We start from the raw sequence: 11,507 nt of genomic DNA, 5'->3' as shown, positions 1-11,507 counted from the left end.
GGATCGAGGGTTGGCTTTTTAAGGATAGGCGTGATTGTGGCATGTTTGAACGCAGAGGGGAAGGTGCCAGAAGTTAGTGATAGGTTGAAGAGGTGGGTTAGGGATGGGATAAGTGTGGTGGTGAGGTTGGGGAGGAGGTGGGATGGGATGGGGTCGAGCGCACAGGTGGTGAGGTGGGATTTGGAGAGGAGACAATTAAGTCCCCCTTCAGTGATGTTGGATAGGGAGGTTATGGGGTTTGGGCATTGGTCTGGTATACAAAGGGGTTGTGGTGGTTGAACAATAAAGTCTTGCCTTGTCTGGTCGATCTTATTTTTAAAGTGTGTGGCAAAGTCCTCAGCAGAGATGAGGGAGGTTGGAGGGGGCAGTGGGGGGTGGAGGAGGGAGTTAAATGTTTTGAATAACTGTTTGGGGTTGTGGGATAGGGAAGATACGAGGGTTGTGAAGTAGGCCTGTTTAGCAGAGGTGAGTGCAGATTTAAAAGCGAGTGTTGCTTGTTTGAATACAGTGAAGTCGTCTTGCGAGTGTGTTCTCTTCCAACACCGCTCCGCAACCCTGGACACTTGCCTTAGCTTTTTGGTGGTGTTATTATGCCAAGGTTGTCTATTGATACGTCGCGCTCTGCCATGGACGAGAGGGGCAACCGTGTCAATAGCTGATGCGAGAGTGGCATTGTAGAAAGCAGCAGCACTGTCTGTGTCGTGGAGTGAGGATATGGATGCCAGTAGTAGGATGGAGTCAGAGAGTGTGTGGGTGTCTAGGTGTGCAAGGTTTCTGCGTGGGTGCGCATGTTGCTGGATATGGATGATTGGTGAGGAGGACAGAGATGAGAAGGTGAGCAGATGGTGGTCGGATAGAGGGAGAGGGGAGGTGGTGAAGTTAGATAGAGAGCAGAGACGGGTGAATACCAGGTCTAGTGTATGCCCATCCGTGTGGGTGGCTGCGGAGGACCACTGAGTAAGTCCAAAGGATGAGGTAAGGGACAGAAGTTTGGAGGCTGTTGACTGAAGGGTATCAATGGGGATGTTGAAGTCACCCATGATGATGGTGGGAGTGTCAGCAGAGAGAAAGTGAAGAAGCCAGGTGGAGAATTGGTCAATAAAGGCAGTGGCCGGGCCCGGAGGTCGGTATATGACTGCCACTTGGAGGTTGGAGGGAGAGTAGATGCGGACAGAATGGACTTCAAAAGAGGGGAGGATGAGGGAGGGAAGAGATGGGATTGGGTTAGAGGTGCAGTTTGAAATGTGGGACAACCTGTCACAAGGGCCTCCAATGACAAATATTAGTTTGATAGGACCACTCTACGTTCAAGATTTGTCCACTGCACAATGTGCATAGGGTTTGTAAAGATTAGCCCTATGGCATGAGTCATGGTTTGTTGGTGAACAGCGGCTCAATGCCCCCTTGCCCTGACTTGGTGCACAGCTGGTGTGCTCTTGGGAACAGTTGACCCAGTTCTCACTCTGGGTAAACTACGACCCCTTGGTGCCTGTGTTGGTGCTACATATCCATCTTCCTCTGTGTTGCTGTAATGGATATGTGTGCCAACGGTCCAGGTCAGATCAGTGGACTCATCATCGACCACCTTGCCTTCCATCTCATCCTCCTTCTCAGTTGGATTTGTAGGCTGACCTGATGGCAACTGTGTCTCATCATCATCAGCCTCCACCTCTGGAGACAGTAAATGATGTTCCTCTAAGTGGCTTTTTTCTGGCCGTAGGTCCTCAAATACTTGAGCATCAATGCACGCCACCATTTCATCTCCCTCTTCAATGCTGCATGGTGATATGCCAGAGTCAACTAAAGGATTGTCGGAGTGGCCAAGCTTGGGGTCATATGTCTCCTGTGACCGATAATTATGGGAGGAAGGAGAACCAGCTTCACGATTGGATCTGGCCAGCCTTCTGTGTATCAACAGTAGACTGTGTGGTCATGGAAGATTTGTTGCTGCTTGACAAATGCGTAGAGGCCTTGTCTGCTATTAAATACAGAATCTGCTCTTGCTCTTCTGGCTTCCACCCACGTTTACGTTCCAGACCGGGAAATTTTTCCAGGAACATAGTGGATGCATCAAGCTTCTTCTAACCAGACAGACTCAGTGCCTTTTCGCGCACCACTGATAACACCATGTCCACTTATCTGTCCCTTAACAGGCTTTTTTGGCATTTTTGGGTTTTGCTCACAGATTTTCAGATGTTGATGGCACAAGTCAAGCTAGCTGTCACAGCCAAAATAGGGGGGAAAATGGCCTGGTGTGTGCTTGGTAGCAGGCAGTAGGAAATGTTTGGATTACTGCTTTGTGTAGGGCACTTAACGCCTTTTCAAGTGGACTAATGCGGACAGCAGAAGCCAGGCTTTGACCCCAAAAACAGCAAGCAAAATGGCCTGGTGCGTGCTTAGTAGCAGGCAGTAGAAAATGTTTGGACTACTGCTTTGCGTAGGGCACTAACTGCCTTTTTCAGTGGACTCATGTGGACAGGATGGCGCCGTGGACTTTCACACAAACGATGGCCGATACCCCATGGGGCCCACCCGCTGTGCTTCCAGCAACTCTGGCACCGGCCAAAACAGATATGGTGCCCTGCCACAACTGACCAGCCCAGTCTTTTTATCTTGAAGGTTTCCTGTCCTTGGAGGGTGAATCCCCTCTTTCGTTGGTGCTGTCATGGGTGACTGGAAAATGATGTTGAGGAGACCAAACTTTTAAATTCTCCTACTCTGCATCTGTGTTTTCTAAGAAAACAATTTTAACATCAACTGATCGTCACTATCTATAAACAGAGAGATGGTGAGGGAATACTTAGCTAGTTTAAATGAATTAACATCTCCTGCTCCATATGAATTACATCATAGAGTACTGAAAGAGTTAGCAGAGGAAGCACTAGCCGAGACGAGCACTTTCATTGGAAAATGGCGCAGTCCTACAACAAGCTGTATCTCCCAGTACTGTACCATGACTATCATTCAGAATCTACTTTTATTAGACGTCTCTCCTTGGTGAGTTCAAATGGGGGCTTGTCAATTGGATGCGACTAGGTCCCCAAAAGTTATGGGATCCATAATCATCAGGATATCTGCCTACCTGGTGGCCCCAGGTGGGAGATATTAATGCCATATTTTCTGTCATGATTTTAGCTTTCCATAGATAGAGAAAGTTGGATATGCCATATCTCCTACCTGGCCGATATTAATTCTTGGCTAATTGGCCAACCCGCACAGTGATGTAAGTAAATGTGTTACGTTCCCCACTTCGCATTTAGTTCTTTTTTTTTAAAGGTACCGTCACACATAGCGACGCTGCAGCGATACCGACAACGATCCGGATCGCTGCAGCGTCGCTGTTTGGTCGCTGGAGAGCTGTCACACAGACAGCTCTCCAGCGACCAACGATCCCGAGGTCCCCGGTAACCAGGGTAAACATCGGGTAACTAAGCGCAGGGCCGCGCTTAGTAACCCGATGTTTACCCTGGTTACCATCCCAAAAAGTAAAAAAACAAACGCTATATACTTACCTACCGCTGTCTGTCCTCGGCGCTCTGCTTCTCTGGTCTGGCTGTGAGCGCCGGGCAGCCAGAAAGCAGAGCGGTGACGTCACCGCTCTGCTTTCCGGCTGACCGACGCTCACAGCCAGAGCAGGAGAAGAGCAGAGCACAGCGCTGGAGGACAGACGGCTGTAGGTAAGTATGTACTGTTTGTTTTTTTACTTTTAGGATGGTAACCAGGGTAAACATCGGGTTACTAAGCGCAGCCCTGCGCTTAGTTACCCGATGTTTACCCTGGTTACCAGCAAAGACATCGCTGAATCGGTGTCACACACGCTGATTCAGCGATGTCTACGGGGAGTCCAGCGACGAAATAAAGTTCTGGACTTTCTTCCCCGACCAGCGATCTCCCAGCAGGGGCCTGATCGCTGCTGCCTGTCACACTGGACGATATCGCTAGCGAGGACGCTGCAACGTCACGGATCGCTAGCGATATCGTCTAGTGTGACAGTACTCTAAGACAGGAAGAGTTATCTCTGGAGGTGAAAAATTTGTCGCCTCCCAGCCTCTTATGTAGTCTGGAGTTCTTGTGTGATGTCCATCAGATAATCCACGTAAATTTCCTGTCCACAGCAGAAGGTCATGTGGAATGTTTAGAGTGCTAACTATTGTTCCATTTCCAAATTATGACACGACCCTTTTCAAGAGATGGCCCCGACCTATTCAAGCGCACTTTGAAAACCCATCTCTTTAAACAAGCCTACCACATCAACTACTCAGTAAACTAACTTTGCCCTGTTCCCTCCTTCCAAATATTACTCTGAATCTGCACCCTACTATTCATCTGTCTCCACACCCTCCATACACATGATAACTGCACTTGATACTTGACTATTGCACTTAAACACACGGGCTGATGACCGGATCATGCAGCTTAGTATAAAAATCCCAATTTACTATAATTGCCAGACCTGAAATAACAATCACTTTTCACCTATTGTGTCCCCACATTTCCTTGTAGATTGTAAGTTTGCGAGCAGGGACCTCACTCCTAATTTCACTGTTTAAATTGTCTTAACTCATACCGAATTTATTGTTTGTACATGTCCCCGCTTAATTGCAAAGTGCTGCGGAATATGTTGGCGCTATATAAATAAAAATTATTATTATTATTTATAGACTGGTCCTATTTTACCACTATGATAGTTTTTTTAGTAAAGAGAAAAAGTGAAAAAAATTTTTACTCTTACTTGAGTAAAGAGGACCTTTCAGCAGTATGACCATGTTAAGCTGGCCACATTATGGAATACTTGCTGCAGAGCTGAGTAAAGTGTTGCTTTTATTTTTTAATTTCTCATCTCTGTTACAGAGATATTAGCTTGAAAAAGTTAGATTAGTATTTCTTTTTATACAAAGTCGACACATCCTTGTTAAAATACGAGGTTTCTGTCATGTAAGTAAATCATACCTATAAGTTGTAGGTAATGTCACTATTTTCCAAATCTAAGCCAATTGATGACTGTATTCACAGTATTCCAAGGTACATCTAATGCATTGGAAAAATGTTTACCCTTCTCCTAACTGATAATTTTTAACAATGAGATCCCTGTGCTGTGTTGTAAGCAATTTACAAACCATGGCTTTTGATGTAAAATTCAGCTAAGAAAATGTCAGAAAAATCCAACTAGAACAGCTAAACTTTATATCAGCATTACTTTAAATGATAGCAGCTGTGTACTTACTACTATTAAACTTAAGTTTTAAGGGTATGTGCACACGTTCAGGTTTTTTTGCTTTTTTTCGTGTTTTTTCGCGATAAAAACGCGATAAAACCGCATTACAAACTGCAGACATATGCATCCTATCATTTAGAATACATTCTGCAATTTTTGTGCACATGATAAAAAAAAGCCGCATGTTTATTAATTTTGCGTTTTTTTCGCGTTTTTCCTGCTATTTTATGCATTTGGAAAAAACGCAAGAAAAAACGCATCAAAAATGAGCAAAAAACGCATTAAAAACGCACAAAAAAAGGTGAAAAAAACGCATGCGGATTTCTGGCAGAAATGTCAGGTTTTTGTCAGGAAAATTTCTGCCTGAAATCCTGACGTGTGCACATAGCCTAAATGTGTTTGGCTAATACTTAACACAACCACATCCCCAATTATAAGGGGTTGCTGACACTTGGGTAACCATATTATTTTAGTTTTGTTTTTTTATTTTCACCCTAAAATAATTTCAATTTGTTTCTCAAAGGATTTGTTCAGATTTTGGGTACCATTAAAAGTGGTAAAAAGTTCTAAAATTATACTTCGTGATATAATTTTTTACATGACAAAACATGGCGTTTAAACAGGGGTGTTTAGAGTTTTTATATCCACTGTAGTTCAATTGTCTGTTACCAGAGATTTGTCTCTGGGTGCATGTACTTTTTCCCATGCATGAGGCTGACCTTTCAGAATCAGGCAGCATTATGCAGGGGAGAAAAGCACACACCCTCCTTTCCTCACTGATCTTTGCAGTTACTGCGTAATTATACAGCGTAGCTGTTACCCATCATTACAAGCTCGTTATATATTACAGACACTTCCAGAAATATAATCTCATGACAGTTAGTGTGGGGGGAGGTGAAAACTGACTGCACTGTGAAATGAAATCTGGAAGTGTTTGTAAGATTCATAGCTCAGCTGTGCATGGTGGCTGCAGAGTTATGTATCATTACAAACACTTCCAGATACTGCAAACTATGTGAAAGGCCATAAGTAAAAAGGTGAGGGGATAGAAATATCCTCCTATAGAACCAAAAACACTTTTCTAAATAATAACAATACCCAAAAAGAAAAGAGAGCAAGAAGGGAAATTAATGTAAATATATATATATATATATATATATATATATATATATATATATATACAGTTAGGGCCAGAAATATTTGGACAGTGACACAATTTTCGCGAGTTGGGCTCTGCATGCCACCACATTGGATTTGAAATGAAACCTCTACAACAGAATTCAAGTGCAGATTGTAACGTTTAATTTGAAGGGTTGAACAAAAATATCTGATAGAAAATGTAGGAATTGTACACATTTCTTTACAAACACTCCACATTTTAGGAGGTCAAAAGTAATTGGACAAATAAACATAACCCAAACAAAATATTTTTATTTTCAATATTTTGTTGCAAATCCTTTGGAGGCAATCACTGCCTTAAGTCTGGAACCCATGGACATCACCAAACGCTGGGTTTCCTCCTTCTTAATGCTTTGCCAGGCCTTTACAGCCGCAGCCTTCAGGTCTTGCTTGTTTGTGGGTCTTTCCGTCTTAAGTCTGGATTTGAGCAAGTGAAATGCATGCTCAATTGGGTTAAGATCTGGAGATTGACTTGGCCATTGCAGAATGTTCCACTTTTTGGCACTCATGAACTCCTGGGTAGCTTTGGATGTATGCTTGGGGTCATTGTCCATCTGTACTATGAAGCGCCGTCCAATCAACTTTGCAGCATTTGGCTGAATCTGGGCTGAAAGTATATCCCGGTACACTTCAGAATTCATCCGGCTACTCTTGTCTGCTCTTATGTCATCAATAAACACAAGTGACCCAGTGCCATTGAAAGCCATGCATGCCCATGCCATCACGTTGCCTCCACCATGTTTTACAGAGGATGTGGTGTGCCTTGGATCATGTGCCATTCCCTTTCTTCTCCAAACTTTTTTCTTCCCATCATTCTGGTACAGGTTGATCTTTGTCTCATCTGTCCATAGAATACTTTTCCAGAACTGAGCTGGCTTCTTGAGGTGTTTTTCTGCAAATTTAACTCTGGCCTGTCTATTTTTGGTATTGATGAATGGTTTGCATCTAGATGTGAACACTTTGTATTTACTGTCATGGAGTCTTCTCTTTACTGTTGACTTAGAGACAGATACACCTACTTCACTGAGAGTGTTCTGGACTTCAGTTGATGTTGTGAACGGGTTCTTCTTCACCAAATTAAGTATGCGGCGATCATCCACCACTGTTGTCATCCGTGGACGCCCAGGCCTTTTTGAGTTCCCAAGCTCACCAGTCAATTCCTTTTTTCTCAGAATGTACCCAACTGTTGATTTTGCTACTCCAAGCATGTCTGCTATCTCTCTGATGGATTTTTTTCTTTTTTTTCAGCCTCAGGATGTTCTGCTTCACCTCAATTGAGAGTTCCTTTGACCGCATGTTGTCTGCTCACAGCAACAGCTTCCAAATGCAAAACCACACACCTGGAATCCACCCCTGACCTTTTAACTACTTCATTGATTACAGGTTAACGAGGGAGATGCCTTCAGAGTTAATTGCAGCCCTTAGAGTCCATTGTCCAATTACTTTTGGTCCCTTGAAAAAGAGGACGCTATGCATTACAGAGCTATGATTCCTAAACCCTTTCTCCGATTTGGATGTGGAAACTATCATATTGCAGCTGGGAGTGTGCACTTTCAGCCCATATTATATATATAATTGTATTTCTGAACATGTTTTTGTAAACAGCTAAAATAACAAAACTTGTGTCACTGTCCAAATATTTCTGGCCCTAACTGTATATATATATAAAGTTAATTAATGAATACACAAAAAAACAATGTGGTAATGTAAGGTCAAACTAAAAGATATACATAAGGAATAGGGTGAAAAAAAGATTATTTCTAATGTAAAGAGGCAAACCGCCCCAGCAAAAACACTCCTTATAAATGAAATACTATTGTAATAACATACCGTATATACTCGAGTATTAGCCGACCCGAGTATAAGCCGACCCCCCTAATTTTGCCACAAAAAACTGGGAAAACTTATGATCTCCAAAATTATTATATGGCTCCCAGGGCTTTAAAATGAGAAATGGAACTATAAAGAGTCTATATATCAGTGGAGACCAGTGGAGTCCCATCTTTTACCACAATTCCAGCAATTGTTAGCGAAGAAGTCAGTTTTAGTTCTTAGAAGAGACTAAATAAAGTGACGCAATACTTTCTCAATAAATATAAAAGTGAACATTTCTCCCTGTGGATTGTGCCAAGCAGGTGTAAGGAGATCTGATTTGGCACAAAACACGAAATCTGATATACAGTGGGGCAAAAAAGTATTTAGTCAGTCAGCAATAGTGCAAGTTCCACCACTTAAAAAGATGAGAGGCGTCTGTAATTTACATCATAGGTAGACCTCAACTATGGGAGACAAACTGAGAAAAAAAAATCCTGAAAATCACATTGTCTGTTTTTTTATCATTTTATTTGCATATCATGGTGGAAAATAAGTATTTGGTCAGAAACAAACAATCAAGATTTCTGGCTCTCACAGACCTGTAACTTCTTCTTTAAGAGTCTCCTCTTTTCTCCACTCATTACCTGCAGTAATGGCACCTGTTTAAACTTGTTATCAGTATAAAAAGACACCTGTGCACACCCTCAAACAGTCTGACTCCAAACTCCACTATGGTGAAGACCAAAGAGCTGTCAAAGGACACCAGAAACAAAATTGTAGCCCTGCACCAGGCTGGGAAGACTGAATCTGCAATAGCCAACCAGCTTGGAGTGAAGAAATCAACAGTGGGAGCAATAATTAGAAAATGGAAGACATACAAGACCACTGATAATCTCCCTCGATCTGGGGCTCCACGCAAAATCCCACCCCGTGGGGTCAGAATGATCACAAGAACGGTGAGCAAAAATCCCAGAACCACGCGGGAGGACCTAGTGAATGAACTGCAGAGAGCTGGGACCAATGTAACAAGGCCTACCATAAGTAACACACTACGCCACCATGGACTCAGATCCTGCAGTGCCAGACGTGTCCCACTGCTTAAGCCAGTACATGTCCGGGCCCGTCTGAAGTTTGCTAGAGAGCATTTGGATGATCCAGAGGAGTTTTGGGAGAATGTCCTATGGTCTGATGAAACCAAACTGGAACTGTTTGGTAGAAACACAACTTGTCGTGTTTGGAGGAAAAAGAATACTGAGTTGCATCCATCAAACACCATACCTACTGTAAAGCATGGTGGTGGAAACATCATGCTTTGGGGCTGTTTCTCTGCAAAGGGGCCAGGACGACTGATCCGGGTACATGAAAGAATGAATGGGGCCATGTATCGTGAGATTTTGAGTGCAAACCTCCTTCCATCAGCAAGGGCATTGAAGATGAAACGTGGCTGGGTCTTTCAACATGACAATGATCCAAAGCACACCGCCAGGGCAACGAAGGAGTGGCTTCGTAAGAAGCATTTCAAGGTCCTGGAGTGGCCTAGCCAGTCTCCAGATCTCAACCCTATAGAAAACCTTTGGAGGGACTTGAATGTCCGTGTTGCCAAGCGAAAAGCCAAAAACATCACTGCTCTAGAGGAGATCTGCATGGAGGAATGGGCCAACATACCAACAACAGTGTGTGGCAACCTTGTGAAGACTTACAGAAAACGTTTGACCTCTGTCATTGCCAACAAAGGGTATATTACAAAGTATTGAGATGAAATTTTGTTTCTGACCAAATACTTATTTTCCACCATAATATGCAAATAAAATGATAAAAAAACAGACAATGTGATTTTCTGGATTTTTTTTTTCTCAGTTTGTCTCCCATAGTTGAGGTCTACCTATGATGTAAATTACAGACGCCTCTCATCTTTTTAAGTGGTGGAACTTGCACTATTGCTGACTGACTAAATACTTTTTTGCCCCACTGTAGCTAGCCTGCTCAGCACTGAGGGGCAAACACCCCAAAACTCATGTTTGGAAATAAAGTTTCTGGCAAGGCTCCTTAAAGGGTCGATATTGACATTTTAAACTGACACATCCAATGGCTAGTATTCAAGTCCTCTTCCTCTTTGAAGAGTCTATTTACATACTTTGCCAAGGTACACACGTGCATGATGAGTGAATGAATTAACACCAGGAACTCCAGGTTTTCTTTCCTTCCCTAAACCTGTAAAAAAGTTAGTGTATTAAAGTGTCAGTGTGTTAATATACTCATTATATATAATATAATATACTCATTGATCACCTTCCAGTTTCCAGTGCCAATTCAGTACTCTTCTGAGTCACGTGACGGCTCGACTTGCCCGCTCACTCTAGGGTTTATATGTGAGCTGGAAATGGCTTTTACAATGTAAGCCCATGGCGCATCAGAGCTAGGCTCCATACGCTTACATTGTAAAAGCGACTTCTAGTTCACACATAAAGAACAATTGTAATCGTCATCTTATCACTCAAAAAAGAACAGCATAGCACTGGAAACCAGGGAAGATGTTGATCAGTGAGTGTATTGACACACTTACACTACATTTGCACTAGTTTAGGGGGGAAAAAATAGGGAGTGTTTCTTTAACCCATTACTTGCCAAATTAGCAATTTTCTTTTTTTTTTTTTTTTTTAGGACAGATTTTTAATGATTTGGGTCCTAATGAATCAGAAACACAATTTGCAAAATGTTTTCAAGTACGGATTTTTCAGAAAAGGGCATCCCAATATTCAATTAAAAATGACAATGACAAGATTTCCTATTTTGAAAACATTCATTTTACAAACACAACACAAAAAATTGGACCTAATTATAAAAATTATAAAATCTTAGTTGCTAGAAGCTAAAGATTAGGCATCCCAAAAAAAGGACATTGGTAGATAATGGGTTAAAGAAGGAAACCGCATGTAAAAAAGACTTAATATTATACCTTTTACCAAACTTAACAAATTTACACACTACTTATGATTATGATGATCAGAGTGTGCAATGTGCACTTAATTAAAAACATACTTATTTTTTAACCATAAGTTCTAACACGCAATGCTTATTAAATATGCATACTGCATTAATCTACATTTACTGCAGAGCGATTCTCTGTGTTGATTTAGCAATATAGCCTCGGCCATTTAAAGGGAACCTGACAGTTCATTCATGCTGCTCAAAACACAGTCAATTATTTAAATGCAGTCACAGTGACAGACGATCATTTAAATAAACCTTCCCACCTCCTTTGTTTCTGTCCATATCCATCCCCTCTTCTTTGATCGAT

This window comes from Ranitomeya imitator, chromosome 1, assembly GCF_032444005.1.
Source record: "Ranitomeya imitator isolate aRanImi1 chromosome 1, aRanImi1.pri, whole genome shotgun sequence".
Taxonomy (NCBI): Eukaryota; Metazoa; Chordata; class Amphibia; order Anura; family Dendrobatidae; genus Ranitomeya; species Ranitomeya imitator.
The sequence above is the reverse complement of the archived record's forward strand: the minus strand, read 5'-3'. Positions refer to the sequence as shown.